Source organism: Cebus imitator, unplaced genomic scaffold (assembly GCF_001604975.1).
Source record: "Cebus imitator isolate Cc_AM_T3 unplaced genomic scaffold, Cebus_imitator-1.0 Scaffold172, whole genome shotgun sequence".
Classification (NCBI taxonomy): Eukaryota; Metazoa; Chordata; class Mammalia; order Primates; family Cebidae; genus Cebus; species Cebus imitator.
In genome coordinates, this window is record NW_016107487.1 from 1184365 (window position 1) to 1210068 (window position 25704).

At 40.6% G+C, this 25704-nt stretch overlaps 1 protein-coding gene across 1 annotated transcript in view; it reads right to left on the reverse strand.

Moving 5' to 3' along the window:
• CAMKMT (calmodulin-lysine N-methyltransferase) overlaps positions 1-25704 on the reverse strand; it is a 406448-nt gene that overhangs the window by 80804 nt on the left and 299940 nt on the right. The gene's annotated exons all lie outside the window — the stretch shown is intronic.

Here is a 25704-nt window from a genome sequence, read left to right on the forward strand (position 1 = left end):
CAGGCGCACACTTGGCTAAGCTATCAAACCTTCTGGAAGAAGAAATGCACCGGTAGATGTTACTAAAAAGAAAAGCTGCTCAAGTTGGAATGAGTATGTAAGCTTCCTGGGCTAGTGTCAGTGTTTGTACTGTCTAATTTTCTTTTATTTTCTTTTTTTTGAGATGGAGTCTCACTCTGTCACCAGGCTGGAATGCAGTGGTGCAATCTCGGCTCACTGCAACCTCCGCCTCCCGGGTTCAAGAGATTCTCCTGCCTCAGCCTCCCAGGTAGCTGGGACTACATGCACACGCCACTGCGCCCAGCTAATTTTTGTATTTTTAGATGAGACAGGGTTTCACCATGTTGGCCAGGGTGGTGTTGATTTCTTGACCTTGTGATCTGCCCACCTTGGCCTCCCAAAGTGCTGGGATTACAGTCATGAGCAACTGCGCCCAGCCTCTTTTTTCTTTTAATCCAACTCACATTTCTGCTTTGTCACTGATGTGTCAATCCAGTGCAGAAATCCACAAGAGGACTACAGAACGCTCTGCAAATATTTACTGGGCATCTACAATCTTCCAGGCCCTGAGGATCAGCAGGGATGGAGACAGCATGGTCACTGGGGCTTCAGTATAGCTGAGACCCAGATGAGGAAGAGCCCAATAGAGAAGAAAGAGGAGGACAGAGTGGAAGAAGCGGTCCACAGAAGGGGAGCTCCATGAAATAAAGTTTTAAGAAGAAGGCTTAATGCTGTAGGAATGCAAATAAAGTCAGTGGAGCTGTAGAATTAATGAGAAAGGAAAAGAGTAATACAAGATAAGACTGGAGAAGAGGCGGTTAGGGGCCGGAACCCCTAGGCCCAGAGCCCATGCTAGTAATTTTTTTTTTCTTTTTTTTCTGAGATGGAGTCTCACTCTGTCACCAGGCTGGAGTGCAATGGCGTGATCTCGGCTCACTACAACCTCCACCATCCGGGTTCAATCGACTCTCCTGACTCAGCCTCCTGAGTAGCTGGGACTATAGGCATGTGCTACCATGCCAGGCTAATTTTGTATTTTTAGTAAAGACAGGATTTCATACGTTGGCCAGGATGGTCTTGATCTCCTGACCTTATGATCCGCCCGCCTTGGCCTCCCAAAGTGCCGGGACTACAGGCGTGAGCCACTGCACCTGGTCCCACATTAAGAATGTTTAGTCACACCTTAGAATAAATAATATGTTTTAAGCAGCACAGTGGTAGGACCAGATTTATAATACAGTTTAAAAGATAATTCTGGCTACTTTAAGAAAGTAGATGAAAGGGGGCAAGAGGAGGCAGGGGGAAACTAGGCAGGAGGCTACTACTAATATCCAGGTGAGAGCTGACGGTGGCTTGGGTGATGGTTAGCAGAGATGAAGAAAACTGGAAAGATCTGAGATATATTTAGAAGGTACACTGACAAGACTTACTAGTTAATTAGATGAAGGGGGTGGTAAGGGAGAGGGAAGTGTCAAGTATGACTTAGGTTTATGGCATGAATAAGTGGGTGGATGATGTACAGCAGACGCACATAGGATTTTCCTTCAATTTTATATGAAATGAGGAGGCTGAATTCATGGTGCAAAAAAAACACTACCTAGGGATCTGGGGTCTGATTCTGGCTCTGCCTCTAACAAACTGTGGGATGTTAGGAAGTAATTTATCATTTCTGAGCTTCAGTAACCTCAGCTGCAAAATGATAGCCTTGGGTTAGATTACGTCTAGGGGGTCTTCAACTATAAAAAGCTACAGCAGAAAACCAGCTCTCATCTTGCAGAGTTAGAGTTCAGCTTGAATACTGGCTCTTATGGTTCTGTGATCTTGGGCAAGATATTTAAACTTTTTTTTTTTTTTTTGAGACAGAGAGTTTCACTCTTTCGCCCAGGTTGGAATGCAGTGGTGCGATCTTGGCTCACTGCAACCTCCATCTTCTGGTTTCAAGCCATTCTCCTGCCTCAGCCTCCTCAGTGGCTGGGATTACAGGCACCCACCACCACGCCCAGCTAAATTTTTTGTTTTTTGTAGAGATGGGGTTTCACCATGTTGGTCAGGCTGTTCTCAAACTCCTGACCTTGTGATCCTCCTGCCTCAGCCTCCCAAAGGTATTTATACAGTTTAAGCCTCATTCATTCATGCAACATACAATTATCAAGGCAGCCAGCCCTGTTCTAGAAGCTGGAGATACAGCAGTGATTAAAACATGCCTTTGCCTAAGTAACTTTCATAGGGAAAATACATAATAAGTAAGATCATTTCAGACAGTGATTGGTGCTGTGAAGAAAATAAAACATGTTAATGAAACAGAGAATCATTATGGGAGTGGGAACTACTTTGGCCAGATCGTTGGGTAATGCCTCAGTTCTCTCATTTATTAAGTACAAGCCATAAAAGTACACCTTCTCATGGGGTGTTGTGGGACTTAAATGAGATAATGCATGTAAGACATTTAGAAGAGTGCCTAACATAGAGTAATTTTTTTTTTAGATGGAGTCTCACTCTGATGCCCGGGCTGGAGTGCAGTGGCTTGATCTCAGCTGACTGCAATCTCTGCCTCCCCGGTTCAAGCAATTCTCCTGCCTCAGTCTCCCGAGTAGCTGGGATTACAGGTGTACACAACCATGCCCGGCTAATTTTTGTATTTTTAGTAGAGATGGGGTTTCACCATGTTGGTCAGGCTGGTCTTGAACTCCTGACCTCATGATCCACCTGCGTTGGCCTCCCAAAGTGCTTGGATTACAGGCGTGAGCCACCACGCCCGGTCTTTTTTGTGCTATTAAAAACAGAAATGATGCTGCTGCCATTGCTGTTATTATTGTAACAAGTTTCTATTCAGGGAATTTTATCAACCTGAATTACATTTTTATGGTACTTTCAGGGACATTATTATTCCTCATGGATAACCCACAAAATCAAAACAAAACTGAACTTTGGATAAACGTGCCCTTGTTATGGGAGCTTTGAAAATGGATCCAAAGCAATAATTCCACGTATATGGACAATACATGTTCTACACTGGTCCTCCCACTTTGACCTATTAACAGGCTCACTCTGTACAATATATGATTAAGGGCAGGCCTCCCTGGAGGCCTGGTCACAAAGAACATCTGAGTAGGAGAGAATGTCTGAGAATCCCAGAATGGTGGCAGGTGGAGGCCTGCCCTGTGACACTCTACCATTTACGGAATGCTGATCCTGCCCAGGGACTATGAGGCAGAGGAGGAAATCAAGGCACAGGGAGGTTTGGAAACCTTCTCCCCAGTTATACAGAAACTGGGTCACAGAGCTGGAATTTGAGCCCAGGCAATCTGACTCTAGATCTGTTATTCTTAACCTCTAGGCTCTGCTGCCTCCCGATTACAAAAACAAGGGTCCAAATGAGTTGCTTTTCAATGTTGTTTCTTCCCCTGCTCCTGGAGAACTCAACTGGTCTGAGCGGAGAGAAGGACAGATGAGGAACATGTGGAAGCAGGAGAAATGAAGGGGTATAAAAAATTACTCAAGTATTTCAACAATACATTCTTCTAAGACTCTAGGATGGCCTGTTCATGGGTGTGATTTGATTAAACATACATTAGAATTTAAAATGTCCATTTTAATTCAGACTATTAATGTGACAATCAGGATATAAAGAAAAGATGGAAAAGGTCCCAGCCGTGTCCTGACACTGAAGCAGGGAGGGGCAGACAGCCTTCAGGGAACATTCCCCAGAGGCCCCAGCCATGGGGCTGATGGTCAGTTTTCCAGAAGATGCTGGGAAAGCAGCTGAATGACAGATGAGAAATGGAGACAGGACCAGAAGATGTGGAAGGACTGCTGAGAAAAAGGAATGCACGACACCCACAGCCATCCACAGGGCTCAGGGAGTAAAGACATGAACTCGGAAGACAGCTCTCAGTCTTAACACATTTGTGACCTCAGCAAGTCAATTTAACTTTTCCTTCCTTCCCCAATTCCTTATCTGAAAGTAATAACACTATCTACTCCACAGAGTAGAGACCGAGGATTAATCAGAATAGTACCTCTAATAAGTGCTCAGTTAGTGTTAGCTAGTGTTATTATCTTTGTGTTTTTTTTTGAGACAGTCTCACTCTGTCATCCAGGCTGGAGTACAATGACACGATCTCAACTCACTGCAACCTCTGATTCCTGGGCTCAAGCGATTCTCCTGCCTCAGCCTCCCGAGTAGCTGGAATTACAGGCACACACCACCACACCCAGCTAATTTTTGTATTTTTAGAAGAGAGGGGTTTCGCCATGTTAGTCAGGCTGGTCTTGAACTACTGACCTCAGGTGATCCACCTGCCTTGGCCTCCCAAAGTGCTGGGATTATAGGCGTGAGCCACCACACCCAGCTACTATTATTGGCAGTGGCAGCATCACTTATTGAACACTTACTACTTGGCAAACACTAGGCGGTGTACTTTACATGGATGATCACATTTAATCCTTAAAACAACCCGATAAGATATGCATTATCCTTATGACCAGCTAAAAGCCACAATGAAGTACAGCAAAAACGGAAAACCAGTGAGCTGAAGTGCACAGCCAGCGTTCGGGCCCACACACGCTACTCTAGGGCCCCATCTCTTTTTACTACATTCTGTACCCAACCCTGATGCTGCTCCTAGAATCAGGAGCACTAGTGTCTAGTTCTCATAGCTCTGTCAATAACTAATTTGGGAACTTTGGACAAATCATATTTGGGCTCTCACTTCAAGAATACAAATGGAAGAGCTGAATTGATTTCTGAGCCTCCTTCCAACTCTAAATCCAATGACTAGAGATCATTATATGTGTGTATTTCTAAATGAAAGCTATAAAATTACCAGTGAGCTCTAGCCTGCGACATTTTAAACAAATTAGATTGGTTAAAATATTTTATTTTCACTATAATCCAAATTTAAACCTCTACCAGGAAATATTTTAGATGGGTTTCAAAACGGTCCTAGAAGTTAAATCTTTATTACACGTCTAATTCAATGGAATTATAACTATCTTTGTTAATTAAATCTCACAGCTTCGGAAAATAACTGCTCTACATCTATGTACACTAGATGTGAATGCTTATTTAGTTAATCAAGCATAGTAACAACAGAAAACAACTTCAAGTATGATTTTCCCTTTCCAATATTGAGCACAGTTCTCTGCTATATTTTTTTCTTCAAACGATTTCCTTCGCCTCAGTGTAACAAAACTACCTAAGGGCAGAAGAGATTTTCCTGAGGTCTAAAGCACAGGTAGAAGAACATCTCCTGATGTGAGCTATCTGGGCCTAGGTGAGAAAATGCTTCATCTCCACTGGTCAGAGAGGATGTCAGAAAGTGAGAAGAAACAGGTCTAGGACAGGTAGACCCAGAAAATCAGACCAGAGAGCTCCTGGCAGGAGGGAAAACATGACACGGATTTTCCCAGAAACATCACATGTCCTTCCCATAGTGGAAAGAGAGACAGAGAGAGAGAGAAAGAGAGAAGAAAAAGGAAGACTTTCACTGTCAGTTTTATTCCTTTACTTGGGGGAAGTAATGCCTTCTGCGAAAGCCCTGCTGTGCGGAGTGTCCTCAGGGTGGGATGATCAGGTCATCATTCTGATGAGATCATCCTTTTCCCTTTAAAATAAGCACTTTGTTACGGAAGGATGAGGCTGGAGAATCACTTGAATCCGGGAGGTGGAGGTTGCAGTGAGCCAAGATCGCACCACTGCACTCCAGCTTGGGCGACAGAGTGAAACTCTGTCGATAGATAGATAGATAGATAGATAGACAGATAGATAAAATAGCGCTGTGTCATGTCTTGAAAAGTCATGTAAGAGCAGCAACATGCCAAATGGAGTGGAACAATGAAAGTATTAGGAATCATTGTTACTGTTCCCTGTCTTAGGTGCTGAGCCACTTCCTGGACACAGACACATACTTGTTACAGGGCATACCAAAATAGCAAAAGCAAGCTTCTTCCCTGGAGTTACCTGTGATGCATGAATTTGATTTCTAACACACTTCCCTGCCTTGGAGTCCAGCTTTATTTCATTTGCAGGTAAACACTATGGCTAAATTCCAAACAAATTGAAAGCCATGTGTCCCATGTGGAATGCATGCACTACACATTTATGCAAGCTTTCCTGGAGAGTAAGTGATATTTAGGAGGTGCGTGTTCCAGGTGCAAGAACAGCACATATTTACTGAACAGTCCTGGTATTCGGCTTGTTAAGCAGCATAACTTATTCAAGCAATGTTGTCTGGTCTGGAAGGTGTGCATCTCAGCATGTCACACTGCCTCTATTCCAAGTTCCCTCCTTAGGACTTGAGGAAAGAATCATTCCTGTGTGGGGAAAGGGGAAGGAGGAGAACTGCCTCCTCTTCTTACAGCGGGAATTGCCATTAGCAAGTTCCAAAAGGTAAAACACTATTCAGCAAATTGACATGGTAAGTAGGGCAACATCTCATTGAAGTTCAGTCTATACCTACTTTAAACAAACCTCACTTTGCCATGCCATCTGAAAGTAAATGTATGACATCCAGATTGCTAAAATAAATAAATAAATATATGTATGTATGTGTATATATACACATATATGTATGAGCGCTGGCTGAGAATCTCAGCTGTGCAAAATGGCCAGGGCCCTGTCCTTCCCCTATCTCCACTCATCATTATTCATTGATATGAAGGAAACATGATGGTCTGCTCTCCAGAAATTTCTGCTGCTGCACAAACTTGGGCAGCTCACTGCAACTAATGTGGAAATGTAGTGCTAAGCACGTCCCGGCTATAAACACAGCGGTCTTGCTCTGTTGGGGCCATCTACAAATGTCTCCAGCCAACTTGTGTGATTGTCTTTAACACTTTTTTTTTTTAAAGAAATGAATTTGATTTCATTTTCCTTCCCCAGTTTTCAAATAGTCATTAAAAATTAAACAACACTGGGAAAAGCCTTTTGTGATTATAGCCTTCATTCTCCTGCAACAAACTGGATCTATAAATTTACGTACCATTGTAGATGTAAATTACAAAATTTATATTCAACTATATTAAAACATCTATTCCAAAAATGATTACCAGTTGTGAAAAGCAGACAGGCTTATCACTTGCTGTCAGTTGTTCATGTCTAGTTAAGCAATAATGTGCTAAAACTGCTCTTTTGTTTTGTGTAAGAATTTTGGCAATAGAAGAAATGAACACTCGGTTAATAAAAACTCAGGCTGCTTTTTGCTTTGATGGAGGAAGCAGCTGCCTGTTTTCATTTGCTGCAGAGCAGCAAAACCCATCAATATAATAAGCAGCTTAGATGCATCCATCCACAGCATCTGTAAGGATATAGGGCTATTCGCTCAAAACCAATCCCTGGTTTAATTTTAACAAAGATGTGTCTGACATATTTGAAAATGCATTATAATAGGTTTTGAAACATGAACAATTTCTCTTTCTTTTAAATACTTTTTACAGATTTGAAAGGTTAATATATGTAGCTGAATGATGGCAATGATAAAAACCAGTCCAAACTCTGAGGCCACCCTAAAACAAGGGCAGTGAAGAGAGCAAATTGACTGGCAGCTATTTGGTTCCCTTCAAAGGAGAAATAATGCACTTGAATGTGATTTCTTTCATTCATTTATTCATCCAAACAAATATTTACTGAATCCTTACTATATATTGCACTAGGCAAGATACTAAGACCACAGCCCCTACTCTCAAGGAGTTCACTCTTCAAGGGAAAAGACGCACACAAAAATGTCAGTAAAACAATATGGTAAGCACAGTGACACAGATACACATTTTTATATTTGCCTTTTATTGTAAAAACTCAAATGGGCATACAACAGTGGAAACCATTTAACATAAAAATTAAAAATCAAATACTGTCTCGTCTATTAAACAGTCACACACTTCATTAGACATACCTTTAAGAAAAGACGATCTAATAAAAAAAATTGAATTATGTTTAAACACATGTCAAACTGTTTACTAGTGTAGCCAAGAATTATCATACATTGGAGAGAAAGTTTTAAGATTTTAAGTTTTGTTTGGACAGCCTCTAATTTTACAGTAACCATTAGACACTTTTACACGATCAGGAATACATCACGCAGCAAGCTTAATAGAAAATACAAACTTTAATGCAACTTACAATGTGATACAGTACGTTCTGGCTAGTAAACATGGATTATTTTATTTTAGTGCTGGATGGCAGTCCAAGAAGTCAGCTAATTTAAAATTCTCCCGTCTTCCTGACTCAACATCGGATAAGTGAGCATTTCAGCCTGATCAACTAGTGACCTGTCTGGTGGTATACATGAGCACAGGGTTAGTCGTCAGCTTCTCAGGATATCAAATTTAAATCAGCATTCATTTTCAGAAAGATTAAGAAATGCAGCACTGAGGACTTTCTTATTCAAACATGTTCATGGCAAAGCCCATACACATGGTTGGTTTTTTTTCTTTAAATAAGCTTTTTATTTTGGAATAATTTTAGATTTACAGAAAAGTTGCAAAGATGGTAGAGAGTTCCTAGCTTTCATTGTTAACATCTTACACTTCTCAAAGCTAAGAAACTGACACTGGTTCACGACTATGAACTAAACTAAAGGGTTTGTTTTTAATAGAAGAGTCGCTATTCAGATGAGTTGATGAAGGTATCTGTCAGAAAGTCATAACTTGAATTTAAAGGATGATACTATCATCTATCATAGATTGCTTTCCCTTAATTTTATTCCATCTTCTTAAGTTACTCTAAGAAATTCATATCAGATTCAAGAGTTAAAACAGGACACAAAATATATATACCTCAGGGTTTAAAAAAAAAAAATCTGACCTCATCAAAAGAACTGTGTAGCCAGGTGAAGCCTTGGTTCCCCATTCCATTGTTGAAACGGGCAGAATATTATTTCTAAGTCATTATTCACATAGAAATCCTGATTGCCCCTATTCAATTAATACTTTCATATCTCAGTGTGATATGGACCTTATAACCAATCTTGTGGCAGCATGAGTTAAGAACCACAAAGAAGTCAGAGGTCATTATTTCCCCCCATTGAGAGTGTTTATAAAGCATTCACTATGTTCCCTCTCCTCTCTGGCCTGCTTTCTTCCCTTGTCTGCTGCACTGGTTTAATGGCTGAGCACAATGCTTCCAGAATCCTGCAGAGATTCATGGGCTTTGTACCAGTTAATGGTGGTCTCTCCAAGAGCAAGTTGGAAAAGACACCTTTGGGGAGATTCTCTCTAGCTATAACTCGTGGTCAAACCTTGGTGCCTGGTGTTTGGGTGAATACTCCCTCTCCAGCCCCAACGTATCGTAAGCTGAAAGAACTCCCTCGCTTCACTTTGCCCATTGCTTCCCCCCACTTGATTCCTTCAATTTCCCCCGTGTCCATCTCATCCTCTCTCCTTCTTTTCACATTCATCCTCAGCCCTGTTTCAGTGCCCACTTTTTCTGTTTGAAAGAATTTATAATGGGAGAGCATACCTTTCTTTTAAAAAGCAAAAATTAATCATACTTTGATAAAGAAAACTTGCTGATACCACCTTCAAAGTTTCATTAAAATACTTTGATCTCTTTCTTTATGTTGTCTTTGAACATAAACTGCTTGAGGACAGGGACTTCATTGTTTTCTTCTGGGGGGGCATGTTTACATGATGCGCATGAAGTCATGCTGTATTCACAGAGAACAGCAACAAATTGTTCTAAACCTAGAACTCACAGCTGTAAAAAAATGAATCCCTCTTCTTTTGCAAGATCTATTTGCTGAGCTTTATATGCTGTCTCTACTCTGGACCGGATTCTACCTATAAATGCAATCACAGGTCAGTTCTTGTGTGGATAAGTTTCTAATTGCACTCAATCCACTTTCACTGGCTTTCTTATCTATATCCACAATCTGTAGACCTGGCTGGACAATTATCACCAGTAGACGGGATAGATCCTCTAGGGAGTGGGCTTGCCCTGGGCCTGAAAGGTACATGCTTACCAGTTTCCAGGCCAGCAACATGGAAGAATCCACATTCAATAGGCCATCTTTCTCTAAATCAATCCTTTTGCTTTGTTCAGCAGAGCCCATGTCATGGGTGCTCATATACGGGGTTTATCTGTGGATATCTACAAACATGCAGGTCTCTAATCATAGGAGCCTGGAATGAGTCCCAGAATGGGCCCTTTAAGTGACTTGAGAGAGAGAAAATGATTCTCTGTCTGGCTTTTCTGTCTGGCTTTTTTTTTTCCCCACCTTCTCTTGGCTATGATAAAATTTATAACCTTAACCCATATAGAAAATTGTTTTCTCTTAGAATCACAACTCCTCAAGAAATGTTTTCAAAATATACTGTTTAAACCGAACTATTGCTCTGAACTTGACACCACAATTATCTTTCTGTTGGGAAAAAATACAAAAATTCTAGAGCTGTTATATTGTTATCAGCCCTTTCACACCAGGACACAAGAGTGTTCTTAAGTTGAGATCAAAGTGCACAGGCTGAGTTGCTGAGAATGGAGAAGTCATCACGATCTCTGTGGATTCATGCCGGACTTCTCAGGACAGAAAACAGATTTCCTTCTCTCTCTAGCAGTAAAAAGTTCATGTTATTGTGAACTCCATCATTTCTCCTCCTTGGCCCCATCCTCAACAAATGACTGAAACAATGGCTTCAAACCTAGAATGTTGTATTTAGGCTAGAATATGTTTCTCATCTGTTTATGCTGCCCAACAGCAGTGAAGAGATTTTGGCTGAGCAAATACTATAGTGGAAGTCGACATTCATACCATTAGTGACATGAAAAAACAATAACCTTTTGGAAGAATATGAAATAGTGTTTACTTATCAGGAGAGTAATTTGTTACTGTTTTTCATAGATGCACATTGCAATTTGTGAAGTAAGGTCTAAAGGATCCAGGGGCTTGCTTAGCACAAGAGGCTAGCTAGTTGATGGCCGAGTTTGCGCTAGAACCTCAGTTCCCTAATATCTCACTACGGTTCTCCTTTCAGGTATGACACTTGAACTACAGTGTGGGAAAGACATGATCTGAGTTTCCATCTTGTGGAGAGATTTTACCTTCCAGGTGGAAATCAGTGTTTGAAGAAATGAAACATACTCATAACAATTTCAACATATTCACAGATGCTTAGCAATAAAATTTAAGTCATTTCGCCGGGCGCGGTGGCTCACGCCTGTAATCCCAGCACTTTGGGAGGCCGAGGTGGGTGGATCACGAGGTCAAGAGATCGAGACCATCCTGGTCAACATGGTGAAACCCCTGTCTCTACTAAAACTACAAAAAATTAGCTGGGCATGGTGGCGCGTGCCTGTAATCTCAGCTACTCAGGAGGCTGAGGCAGGAGAATTGCCTGAACCCAGGAGGCGGAGGTTGCAGTGAGCCGAGATCGTGCCATTGCACTCCAGCCTGGGTAACAAGAGCAAAACTCTGTCTCAAAAAAAAAATAAATAAATAAAATAAAATAAAATAAAATAAAATAAAATTTAAGTCATTTTTTTGTTTCTATTTCTCAATAAACAGTTTTATAAAAACCCTACCTCCTTTCCATGCTCCAACACACTGGCTGGTGGAAGAGGCTACAGATACATTCAGTTGCAGCTTACCTAATATCAGAATCTCTGAATCAAGGCCAGGAAACAACATACAATCTTTAGAAATAAGTGACCCCCTTCTCCAGGATTATGATGATTGTGTGCCTTGCTTTATATAATTGGGCTTCTGTTTGTTTTCAGGAAATTTATCATCTACATGGTCATTAGTCTTATTTATTCAAATGTCTACATGTAATTTGTCTTGCAATTAAGAGTTTGTGGCAAATTCCAACAATTCTTTTGATTATCAGCATTACAATTATAATAAAAGAGTAATTTTATTTTACATTGTTGTGTCTTGGGAGGGAGAATCATATAATATATACAGTTTTCACACACAACAGTGTTGAGAAATGTAATTTTCTGTGTATTCTCTTCTAAGAATATTTTCAACGTTTTTGGATTGTCTCCGCACTCAGGAACGGGATTGAAATCTCCACTTTGGTATTTATCTGAGGCTGTGATAGCTCGGTTGTCTGCCGCCAAATGCCAAGATAGGGGGAATCTCATCATCCAGAGACCAGCTGCATGATGGGCAGTTAATAGATATATCAAACCTTAGGATATATGCTAAGCTGAAGAGATGATTGGTTGGTTGATACACTGATTGATTAGCATAGGGAGAATGGGTTTCTTCTTGACAACCTAAGATTATGCTTCAGCTAAGCTCAAATTGCTTACACCTCTTCTATTGGGTTTAAAATTACAGTCCTGTCATCTAAAATCTCTCTTCAATGAAATTTTTACCATATATAAAAATTAAAGGGAAAAAGAAAGTAGGAGCACTGGATAAGAGTAAATGGAGTAGATACATTTCATGCTACCGTTGTTGATTCCACTAGGAAAAGTTGATATGTAAATCCCCTTGAAAAATGTTACACATTTCATAAACGATTACTGAATATTATACAATAATTCAGGGGAAAAAGTTCAGTGTATTTAAGTCAGTGAACACACATTTTCAAATACATTACAGTTAGATCTCCTCTATATAAAAAAGGGAATTAAAGGAAAACCCTCTATTAATCAGGTTTACTCTCTACGGCACATAGACACCATCTTTGGACTTTTAATATTTTTAACTGCTGGCATGCCTTTCAGGGGCAGAGAAAAAAAGGGCAGACTTATCGAGACTGCGGATTAGCTTTGTATTTGAAGCTGCTTAACGCAAGTAGTAACTTCTTTAATTAGCAGTAACCATTCTAAAGACAGTCACATGTACATCTTGAAATATTTTAATATTGTGCCTGTTTCCCACGCATGCAGAATTAGATATGCTTTAAAGTGAAATAAAGCCAGCTGAATGAAGGAAACATAACCCTGTTCTATCAAACTCTAAACTGATATTTAAGTGGTACTGAATAAAATCATCAAGACTTTGCACCAAGGGCCAACATTTAGGGCTCTACAAACATCTGATTGTCTTAGTTTACAATAAATTCATTAAGCATAAGCTTGGTTTATGATGTCCTGTTTAAAGATTCAATCTCATTGTACTCCAAATTATCAGAGGCTAGCTAAAGAAAGGACCTTGCTCTTGCTTCTTCCTCTCCATTCCCCTCCCCCCCCAAAAAAAAAAAAAAAAAAGCTGGTAAGCTTTAATTCAGCACTTTGAAGAACACCCCCTCCTCTGCCTGAGCAAATAAGGATTTGGTTGCCGAATCACACTGGATAAGTGGTTCATTGAGAATGTTAAAATCTGCATTAATAAATAGGACTGGGCTTCTCGGATTTTCCCCCTTCCTATCAGCTATGAGCGGTAGGGGATCAGCTGCGACTAAAATCCCCAGCTGAACAACCCACATACAACTCAGTGAGCAGACTTAAAACAAGGCCATTTATTGGTGACTGTTATGCAAACAAAGCGTCCAAGTCTTAGAAACAGATGTCAACTGAAGCATATGCTTACTGTAAACTGGAATTTGATTCTCTTTATAAAAATAGACATAAATGGGCCTTCAGAAAGTAGACTGCCTCTTGTTGTCTACCCCTGCCTAACTTGATTCAGCCTAAAGCTTTTAAAGAGATGAATAGACTGATATGTGAGGGCAAAAGAATAAGAGTTAAAAAAAATTAAATTGGAAATAAATGATAACATGTTGGAGCAGTTCCCAGAAGCAATTTTACAGATTTTTCTCTAAAAACACAAGACAGGAAGTTAAAAGCTTAGTGCAGGTCATCCATGGCATGTCGAGTTATCATTTCCTACCACTTAGGGTGGAAAAGAAACTGCACATTCGGGTGGCAAGTTTACTAGCGCATACTTTTTACCCTCCTCTCTCTGTCTTTCTCTCTCCCTCACCTCTTCTCACATCTTGATGTCTTTTAAATGTCACTTATTTTACATGAGGCAGTTGGGGGAGACATGAGTCAACAGCAATCAGAACCATTATCCCCTGCAGCGAGTCCTGGTCTTAATGCATTGTGACACCTTTGCTGGCCAGCCACCGATTTACCTTTCTGCTTCTTAGGGAATTAAGTGGCATCATGTGAAAATGGTTGTGATATGAACAGCATGGGCATAACTGGTATTAAATTTACCTCTCAGCCTAAGTGAATTTTCCTCACATGTGACTAATCAAAATGAAAGCCTGTGGACCCAGGCTGCGCTGGCCGGCACTTCCCCACTCCTGGGACCAGGGCTATTTTGTTTTATCTCTTTGTACAAGCTGGCAGAAGTTTAAAGTGAAGGGGATAATCCAGTGCTGGTGTCTTTATGAAATAACATCCTTACATGAAGAGGCTTTTAACTGTCTGTCGCTGTCCTCTCAAAAAAAGAGTGTGACAATCTCATTTTGCTGAGCACACTCCCATGAAAAGGGAAAATAATAGCCATGGCCGCCATGGCTAGCACTGACCTTACATGATCTATTATCCACTAAACACTTTAAAAGTCAGTTTTACATACACTGCGGGGGGATGTGAGGGAACTATCACAATCATTTTCACTTTAGTGAATTTGCCATCTATTTGAAGTCCGTCACTTGATATCCCAACACATCCAGCTAGTGTCACAGTATCATGCAAAAGAAAGCACCGCTGATTAAAAGATGCCAAGCACAGACACACTGGCACCCTGCTATTTCAGACATTTGCTAGAAGTAATGGCAGCAGTGGAATGGCTTGGCGTGAACTTTCTTCAAACTTAAACATAAGAAAAAGAACAATCAAAAGCGAAGTCCTTCAAATTTTTAGAAGTGCTTGACATTCCTTCAAAAATATGTTTTACTAACCACTTAGCGGAGATCAGTAGGTGCCAAAGGAAGTGCAGGCAGAGCAATTATCATCCTGCACAGTCAGCCTGATGCTTATTCACAGACAAGAGTGGCTTGCATTCTGCTATGAACCAACTGTGCATGTTGCTGATAATAGAGCAGAGGCATTGCTAAATTGGTACTGAAATAGCACACCTCGTTTACTTCCAGCAACTTATTTGTGGAAGGCAATGAAGGCTGGAATATTTTCTCGTAACTATGAGAATACTCAACTCATTGTTAACATTAAAATTAGTTTTCTGACATGGCGCAGGCTATGCATTTACTTTTCCTTAAATAGGAACTTCTGTGCCGAGGGTATAACATTAATGGCATTTCTTTCCCCTCGTGGATGATGCACTGCTTCATTAATAAACCATCTAGAAGCGTGACTAGTAATCAAATTCTTAGTCACCTTACAGTTCTCCACTAGAAGTTCAAAGTCTGTTTCCCTTCATTTTGGTAATGCATTTATTCTTGAACCCTTCGCTCGGAGGTAAGTACTCAGAGTAGGAAAAAAATGAGGGCAGAGATGCCTGAGAGGATGGCAGCAGCCCGATATCAAATATAATAATTGCCAAAATTTGAGCCACATTTATAAAATTTAATGTCACTATGTTGGGGTGCTGGGTAGGGGCAAAAGAGAATAGGCAAATAAATGGTGACAGTATTCTGAAAGAATTGATTCACCCACAGCCCTCAAAACACTGGAGTTTGACTTTCTGGGTTAATACTTTCATCCTGAACTCCATTACACAACTCTAACAGTCAGCTTCGAGGAAACCAGGATGGTTTATTCAAAAGAGTTTGGGGAATGAGATTCATTAAAGAGTAGAAAGAGGATTCTGTTAAAGTTCTTTTGGGACCAAACCAACCTAAAAACCAGCCAGCTACTGGGTTCCTGGGGATTTTCAACTCAATGTAGGGAGAAGAAAACCAAAATTCTCAAGCAGAATAGGAGAAAAACAGGATTTGGGGAAAGACAGTTAATTATGTTTAAGGTTTCGCTCTTGTTGCCCAGGCATGAGAGCAATGGCACAATCTCGGCTCACCGCAACCTCTGCCTCCCATGTTCAAGTGATTCTTCTGCCTCAGCCTCGGGAGTAGCTGGGATTACAGGTATGTGCCACCATGCCCAGCTAATTTTGTATTTGTAGTAGAGACGGGGGTTTCTCCATGTTGGTCAGGCTGGTCTTGAACTTCTGACCTCAGGTGATCCGCCCGCCTCAGCCTCCCAGAGTGCTGGGATTACAGGCATGAGACACTGTGCCTGGCCAAGACAGTTAATTATGAATAAAAGAAAGTGAGTAGCAGAGTCTGCCATTTTCACAAAATATGTACACAGAATACCAGGACTTCCTATTTTCAGGACTCATAAGAGGCAGTCTGATAAAAGATGACAAGGAAGGCTATCAGGAGAAGAAAACACTCAGAAGACAACATACAAACATTCACAATTTCAGTCTCACTCATGAGAGAAAAATAAAACAAGCACAAAACATAAGAAGATGTGGCTTGTGAACTGCCAAGTTCCCCATGGAGTAGTATCGTCTGTTTTTTGCTGAGTAAAACCTGCTGTAGGGAAGAAAAATATAAATATCAAGCAATCGGTCTTTAGAATTTGATTATACACTTCAGGAATGAGGCAGGAGTAATGAATTCAACCCAAGCATTTGGATAGATTGACCATTTTAGATATGCCTGAAACATTAGCTTGAAGCTGGAGTGTGTACCAAGGGTGGTCATGCTGTTCACTGATGAGTGAGCAGCCTCGTGATCTCAGGTAGACTCTGCAGCAATCTCAGTGAATACGTAGTCAAATTTGAGAATTATAGACATGGCTAGACCTGGATGTCTAACACAAGATAAAGAACTAGCATTGTCCCCATTCACTACCTATTTACTTAACATTTCAAAATGTTAAAGGAAAGAATTTATCTGAAGTACACCATCACAAGTACTTTTCTCATGCCTAGTCATTATGAACATTTTTCTCCCAGTTACTCATAAAGATTGGGGTTTTGTTGTTGTTGTTTTTGCTGCCTATGGGTTTTTGGAAACCAGAAACTCAGCTAGGTAAGAAACATAGTTACTCTAGGATCCCTACATGGAATCCCTGTCTCCAGTGCGGCTGGATGTGGCCTGGCTACTCTGGACAGCTCCCTGGAGTTCAGATTGTGGATGTGGAAGTTGGGATTTAATTGCTTGCATGCCCTTACTCCATGGACTGAAGGCAATCTTCTACCCAGGTATCCCTTCTGCTGAAATGCACAAGTTTGTCTATGGTCTTGCGAAATAGTACTTCGGGGTGGTGGTGGGGGCAGGGAAGAGATGTTTGCTGACTCCACTTATCCCAGATAAAACTCCTGGCACACTCAAAGTTAGGAATAAACTCACGCTGCCTCTCCAATAATCCCTCCAACTGCTCTTAATCATGGACATGCTACTCCACTGACTTTATAGCAGTCCTTTAAAAAATGAGGTTGGGCTCAATAAATTTTGTGGGTCACAAGTGTTATTTATAAGACAATTCTGATAAAGCAGTTCAGGAGATGAAAATTCCCTTCAAGGTTGTTGAAACACAAATATAAATGGTCAACACAGTCACTGTCCTCTGATTGGTATACGGAATCAACAACATTATAATATAAAACATAATGCTAAAATATAGTGTTTTTTTTTTCCTGCAGAGAATTCTGAGACAGAGAAAAAAAAATCCTTATGAGGGAAGAAGGCTAGTGAATTAGAAGCAGGAAGACAGATTAAAACCCGGGAGGTGGAGTCTGCAGTAAGCCGAGATCATGCCACTGCACTCCAGACTGGGCGACAGAGAGAGACTCCGTCTCAAAAAAAAAGAAAAAAAAAAAAAAAAAGAACAAAGAATTACCGTTTACTTAGTATCTAATAAATGCTGGGCACTGTGCTAACTATTCATAAATACTATTTCATTTAATGATCAATATACCTTGCACATTAGGTTCTCTCCCTCAGATGAGGAAACTGAGGCTCAGTGAGGTCAGATGACTAGCCAAACACGTTCCATCCTCTCCATGCCAGTGAATGGCTGGGCTGGGACTTAAACCCAGCCCAAGCTCTTAGACCCACCAGACTGTAGGACCTCTTCTGCAGGCACAGCAAGGCTGGAATGGGCATGAAGAGGATTAGGGAGACACAGCTGACAGGACTGACTTTAAGATTTACAAAATTTGCCAGATGTGGAGAAAGAGGCTCAAAGATGACTCATAGATTTAGTATCCAGATGACTGGGAAATCTGTGGTGTCATTAACAACAAGAGGGGTGTGAGAAAGTCAAGCCTCTTTTGAAGATTATATCAGATGATGATGTACTTGGTTTTTTACATACAGCAAGTCGAAAGCAATAGGGGAATATTCTGGTTGGATCTACTGGAAATATGGAACTAGATTCAGTACCATGGGTAAATTCCAGATATACATTTAAGGAACACCCACATGGATGGAGATTAAAATTAAAAATATGGGGCAGATCAGCAAAGGGGGATGGAGAAAGGGGAGGGAGGGGGAGAGAGAGAGAGAGAGAGAGAGAAGAAATAAGTCTAAGGGTAGAATTTAGAAGAATGCTTCCCCATAGGGAAAAGCTGTGCAAGCTCAATAAGTTTATTTCATTATTCTGAGCCACAGTTTCACCATTTATATGGGGATGATTGAAAATTGAGTGATAAACAAAATGTGGTATGTATTTGCAATGGAATATTATTTGGCCTTTAAAAAAGAAGAAATTCTGACACATGTTATGGATGAACCATGGGGACACTAGGCTAACTAAAACAAGCCAGCCACAAAAAGACAAATACTGTAAGATTTTACTTATTTGAGGTACCCTGTGTAGCCAAATTCACAAAGAAAGAAAGTAGAATGGTGGTGGCCAGGGACTAGGGGAGGGGAGACTGGAGAGCTATTATTTAATGGGTACAGAATTTCAGCTTAGGAAGATGAAAAGAATTCTGGAAATTGATGATGGTAATGGTTGCACAATGATGTGAATGTATTTAATACCATTGAACTGTATACTTAAAATGATGAAAATGATAAATTTTACATTATGTATATTTTACCACAATTAAACAATTTTTAAAATGGAGGTAAGAATATCTATGTCCTAGGGTTGATATGAGAATGAAAGATGCTTGAAAACTTGGCACAATATCTGACATGTAATTTGTCTTGCATATCAATAAATATTAGTTTCTTTTCCTCTCTTACCAGAAAGGGAGAAGGAAAGGAAAGAAGGAAAACAGGGAGGGTGTGTGGAGTAACAAGAGAAAGAAGAAGAAAACCAGAAAGGTAAAATGTCACGGAAGTCACAAAAGGGCATAGTTCTACAGAAGGGGGAGGCCAACCATGTGAAAGACTTCAGAGATGGAGGAAAATAAAGATTCCGGAATCTGACAATTAAGAATTATTTATAGCTTCTGAAAGAGCTTCACTTGAGTGCTGAAACCGTAAGAGTTTAAGGGAATAAAAAATAATCAGCCATCAAGTTGAAGGGGCAAGGAACACAGATTTCTTTCCAAGAGGTTAGGGGATACAGAAGAGAAAGACAGGAGAGAATGAAGGGAATGGAGAGTAAGGGAGGATTCTCGTACTATCATTTGCTGGCTTGTTTTTTTTTTTTTTTCTAAAGGTTGGTAAATCCTGAGTGTGTTTGTAAACAGAAAAGAAGAAATTCATGGAGAGGGAAAGGTAAAAGATGCAATAGATAGAAGAGAATAGGATCAAGACCACAGGTGGAGGATTTAGTTTAAGAAAGGAGGGAGTCACACCTTATTCAGGATGGGAGACAGGAGGAGAAGACTGATAGTTTTGTGTGTGTGTTTTTTTTTCCTTGTGGGGAAGAAATCATTACATGCCAAGAATGAGAGGCTATTAGCAGGGTAGAGAAACAACAAAGCTGTATAATCAACTCTTAATTATCAGCATTTTGGTTTATCAGCTTCAAATCTTGCTTTCAAGCAAGTTAGCACATACTCAGCTTAATTACTTGCTTTGTTAGCATTTCAAACTCAATGTAATATAACTTTGTATGTGGCCTGCAGCCCAGCAGGGTAGCATTTTGACACCTGAACACTTAACCACTTCCGTTATTCTGGGAAAAGATTTACAGTAGGGCACTTTGGTTGAGGTTGGGGGCTTCGCAGCAGTCTGAGAGACAAGCAGTTAAGCTTTCCAGGTGTTACTGAGTGTTTTCATTGTGTGGAGGCATTACTATGTTTGCAGTGATTTCTCAGATCAGATACATCTTTTTCTTCAGTCATTTATTTAACATTTATAGAACCCCAGCTATGTGCCAGAGACTGTGCTCTAAGTTTTGGATGCTAAGATGGTCCCTGCAGTCAAGATGCTGATAGTTTAGAGGAGGAGACAGATGGGTAAACAGATTGTTATAATACAAAGGGGCAAATGCATAATATCAAAATGCAAATGGAAATAACCAAGTATAAATCACAGGGGGTTGCATACCCTTTTGGATGATCAACCTTTCCTTCTTATGTCATTCAAATAATGAGTTGACTACGATATTCTAGTTGACTCTTACATATGGTATGACGAAGTAATGAGGTATCCTGATAAATTCAGGACAGGAACGTCAAATTTAGTGAGCCCTGTGTCTGTCAAATTTAGTGAGCCCTGTCAGACACTGAGTGATTTCACATAGACTTTCATTATGGGGAAAATTAAGCGAAGTTATTTTTTATTTAGGTAACACTGGAGGTTTTGCTGCATGAAAATAGCAAATATGATTGCAGCTATATTTTTTCAGGTAGCAGTTCTTATAAACAGACATTTCCTAACCACTAATCAAAATAAGTCAATGCCTTGGTTATCTGTAATCTTCTCTTACAACAACTTTAGACACTGGAATAGCACTGAAATGAAGAGTAATGATCTTAATTGTGTATTTCTTGGTAGATGACAGAGTTCCTCCATATATATGATTTTGTTTGATTTTTTAAAATTGGCACTATGGGCAGGGGAAGAAACTTTGGGGCAATGAATGGTTTAAAAAAAAAAAACATAGGCTGGGCTAAGTGGCTTGTGCCTGTAATCCAGACATTTTGGGAGGCCAGGATAAGAGGATTGCTAGAAACCAGGAGTTTGAAATCACCCCGATCAATATAAGGAGAGCCCATCTCTACAAAAATTTCAAAAAATTAGCTGGGTATGGTGGCATGTACTTGTGGGCCCAGCTGCTTGGGAGGCCCATCAAGAAGATTTGCTGTGAAGAGCAGTTGCCGGGTTAACTTGGTATGAAATGAGGTATCTGAAGCCCGGACGGCTGGGTGTCCGAAAAGACTGTTCAGGTATGCTGGGCTGTCTGTTCCCACCTTGAAGAAGTATTTAATCTTTCCCAATTTCTTTGTAACTTATGCTGTCACTTTCTCACATTAATGTTGAAATCTTCACTTCTCTTTCCAACCATCTCCCTCGTTTGTCCTCCAGTCTTCATATTTTCTTCTTCTCCCTTTCCTTCATGTTTATTTTGCTTGGCTCCTTTATTTGTCATTTTCTCATGTTTCTAGGTTTTGCAGCAAGTGCCTTGGTTTAGATAGCTACCACTACCAAATGAGAACCCCTCTTTTCCTTTTGATAAGCAAGCCAACCAATCACACTGGTCAGGGATAATGTTTAAATCTTTGGGTGCATAGATATTTTCTTTTTTTCTTCTTCTTGTTTTTTAAACAGGGTCTCATTCTGTCACCCAGCTGGAGTGCAGTGGCGTGCAATCATGGCTGATTGCAGCCTTGACCTCTGAAGCTCAAGTGATCCTCCCACCTCAGCCTCCCAAGTAGCTGGGCCCACAGGTACATGCCACCATACCCAGATATTTTTTTGAAATTTTTGTAGAGATGGTGTCTCCTTATATTGATCAGGGTGATTTCAAACTCCTGGTTTCTAGCAATCCTCCCATCTTGGCCTCCCAAAATGCCCGGATTACAGGCATGGGTCACTTAGCCCAGCCTATTTTTTTAAAACCATTCATTAACCCCAAAGTTTCTTCCCTTGCCCATAGTGCCAATTTTAAAAAATCAAACAAAATCATATATATGGAGAAACTCTGTCATCTACCAAGAAATATGCAATTAAGTGCTTCATTTCAGTGCTATTCCAGTGTCTAAAGTTGTAAGAGAAAATTATAGATAACCAAGGCATTTACTTACTTTGATTAATAGTTATGAAATCTCTGTTTATAAGAATTGTTACCTAAAAAAACAGCTACAAATAGAATTCATCTAACCCTCAAACTAATACAAAATATTGTTATTGCTTAGGCTTTTTTCCCCTTTCTTTCCCTTTCTTTCTCTCTCTCTCTTCCTTCCTCTCTCTCTCTCTCTCTCTCTCTTTCTTTATATGACAGAGTTTCACTTTTGTTGCCCAGACTGGAGTGCAATGGCATGATCTCAGCTCACTGCAACCTCTGCCTCCTGGGTTCAAGCGGTTTTCCTGCCTCAGCCTCCCAAGTAGCTGGGATTACAGGAATGTGCCACCATGCCCAGCTAATTTTGTATTTTTAGTAGAGACGAGGTTTCTCCATGTTGGTCAGGCTGGTCTTGAACTCCCGACCTCAGGTGATCCACGTGCCTCAGCCTCCCAAAGTGCTGGGATTACATGTGTGTGCCACCACGCCTGGCCAGGCTTTTTTGTTTTTTGGATGATTCATAAGGTACTTGTACATCTTACAGTTCTTCAGGGTTGCTGGTATTTATCTCAACTAAGACAAAACTGGAAATGTACAAAAATGCCTGGTACCCAGAGCTTGTTTGATATGTAGTAAATAAGCAACTCTGAGTTTCTGAAATTGGGAAGGAGACAGACACAAAGCTCTTTACACTCCTCAGGCATAGTCTCTGGCTGTGTCATGATGTTCCCATTGAAAGAATAGGTGCTCAGCTCATGTAGAAAGAGACTGAATTGGAGAAGGTCCCTAAACTCAACTAAAAAGGAGCAGTGGCCTAATGGTACAAATGGTTGTCTTGTTCTGCAAAAATAAATTCAAGAGGGGCTCAGCAAATGTCAAACTAAGAGCAGCTGACAAAAAGGAAACCCACAAAATTATTTACAATTTTAGCCATGAAACTAGAAAAGTGCCATTTCAAATTGAAATTGTAAAAAGCTCTACCCACTCCACTTGGGAGCTGCATTCAGTTCGGGCAGGTTGTTCTAAGAGTGGAATGCACTCTTCCTGAGTAAGTATGTATTGCTGCCATTCAGCAGACCTCCTTGCTAGCCTGTAAGCAGCTATCTCCCCATTATACAACCAAAGAGTAATCAGGGTGAAAAGGACAGTCAGTGTAAGAGGAAATAATTGCAGCTTAAACTACTCTTACTCATTAAGAAGCAAGACTATTTGGGGAGTGAGGCGGGTGGGGAGGGTCAGGGAGAATGGTATTGAGTTTTCATCATCCTGTCAGGGCAGGTCAAGTTTTAGCTCTAGCAATTTTGGCATGATTTTCTATAATCGCATTACAGTTAAAAGTATATTAATCACAGTAACTACCACCATCCTATGGTGAGAGTAATACTTGCAGGAAGGGCAGGAAAAGAATCTGAAGTGTGTCCTGGGGTCTGCTTCCATGTGTTTGGTGGAGCTGCCCTTTGTCTTGGAGAAATGTGGTTGAAAATCAGTTTAAAAAAAAAAATCATGAAAATACAATACTCTCCTTTAGCTGGAAACAAAGAGAAATATTAAAAAAAAAAAAAAAGAAAGAAATGGAGAAGATTAAAAGAGCTTGGGGGGTTGAAATTTTAAAAGGCCCAAATCAGCTGACAATATTTCACACCAAAAAAAAAAAAAATCCCTGAAAATTCATGTAAGGCATGAGATGTCTCTGTATCAGTAGTTTTCAACCAGAGGAGGTTTTGCCCTCAAAGGATATTTGGGTTGGCCACACTGGGTGAGGGTAGAGTGCCGCTGGCATGGTGAGTGGAGGCCACTGCTGCTGAGCACCCTCAGTACGCTGGGCAGGCCCAGACAACAAAGAGACATCCGCCCAGAAGGCCAACAGTGTCACTGCTGGGAAACCTGGCTCTAAATAAACTACAAGGGAGGTTTAAATATTGTAATTTAATTTTTACAGTGTATTCCTGTTACCCATCTGAGGCTTTATTATTAAGATGTTTGAGGTTATTATTCATGTCCCAGAAAAATACATGGGTGTCAAAAGTAGGACTGGGGATTAGGGGACTGACTGATGACAGGAATGTAGATCTGAAGTGCAATTTTGAAGGAAAAAAGGGGGTAGGGTTTTTGGGAAGGAGATTGGCTACTGGAGCACGCCAGGACAATGAGTTTGATTCACGATTTAACATTGTATCAGAATAACTTCAGCACACATATAGTCCTAAAGGAGGCTATAAAGTCAGCTAATCAATAATACCAGGCCGTTCTAAAAGCTACCTGTTAACTTTGAACAAAAAGGCAGTATGTATTAATATTGCAAGCATTCCTCAGACAACTAGCTATCTGTATCTGGGATTGAGAAGGCATGGTAAAAAGTCAGTTAAGGTGATCCAGGGCCCAAACATGGTTAGGTCAAGAGCAGAGGAAGTGAATAATGTTTCAGGCGATAGAATGTAATCTCTAAGGAACCATGGAGAGAGGATTGGCTAAAGATGTTGAGAAGACAGACCTGGACGAGGCATGGTTTCTTAAAGTGTGATTCCTGGATCAGCAGCATAACCTAGGAACTTATCAGAAATGCAGATTTTTAGGCTCCACCCAGACCTACTGGGTTAGAAACTCTGGAGGTGGGGTCCAGCAATCTGTGTTTTTAAATTTATATTATTATTTTATTTGTTTATTTTTTAGAGGCAGGGTATCGCTGCCACCCAGGCTGAAGTACAGTGGCATGATCATAGCTCACTGCAGCCTTGAACACTGGGGCTCAAGTGATCCTCCCACCTCAGCCTCCTGGCTAGGACCACAGGTGTACCACCATGCCAACTAATTATTATTAGTTTTTACAGACGAGGTCTCACTCTGTTGCCCAGTATGGAGTGCAGCGGCGCAATCTCTGCACTCCAGTAATTTTTGTAGAGATGGGGTCTCCCTATATTGACCAGGCTGGTCTTGAACTCCTGGCCTCAAGTATTCCTCCTGTCTTAGCCTCCCAAAGTATTGGGATTATAAGTGTGAGTCACCACACCCAGCCCAGTCTGTTTTAATGAATTCTCCAGGAACCTCATGGGATTGTTGGTATAAGTCAAAATGATCACATATAAGCAATAGTTCTGGAAATTTCTGTTCATTAAGGCACCATAACAACAGTAAACAGACAAGCTAAAAACTGGGAGAAGATAATTGTGACACATAACTGATCAAGGGTTAGTATTCAGAATATATAAGAAATTCTTATGAATCAATAAGGAAAAGACAATTAATCCAGTAGAAAAATGGGCCAAAAAATGCAAATAGGTATTTCACAAGAGAGGAAACATGAAAGCCTATAATCATTGAAAAGTATCTGATTAGCAAACAGGGAAATACAGATTAAAACCATAATAAGCCAGGCGCAGTGGCTCACATCGGTAATCACAACACTTTGGGAAGCTGATGTGAGCAGATCACTTGAGCAGGGAGTTCAAGACAAGCCTGGGCAACATGGTGAAACGCTGTTTCTATGAAAAATATAAAATTAGGGCCGGGCGCGGTGGCTCAAGCCTGTAATCCCAGCACTTTGGGAGGCCGAGGCGGGTGGATCACAAGGTCAAGAGATCGAGACCAGCCTGGTCAACATGGTGAAACCCCGTCTCTACTAAAAATACAAAAAATTAGCTGGGCATGGTGGCACGTGCCTGTAATCCCAGCTACTCAGGAGGCTGAGGCAGGAGAATTGCCTG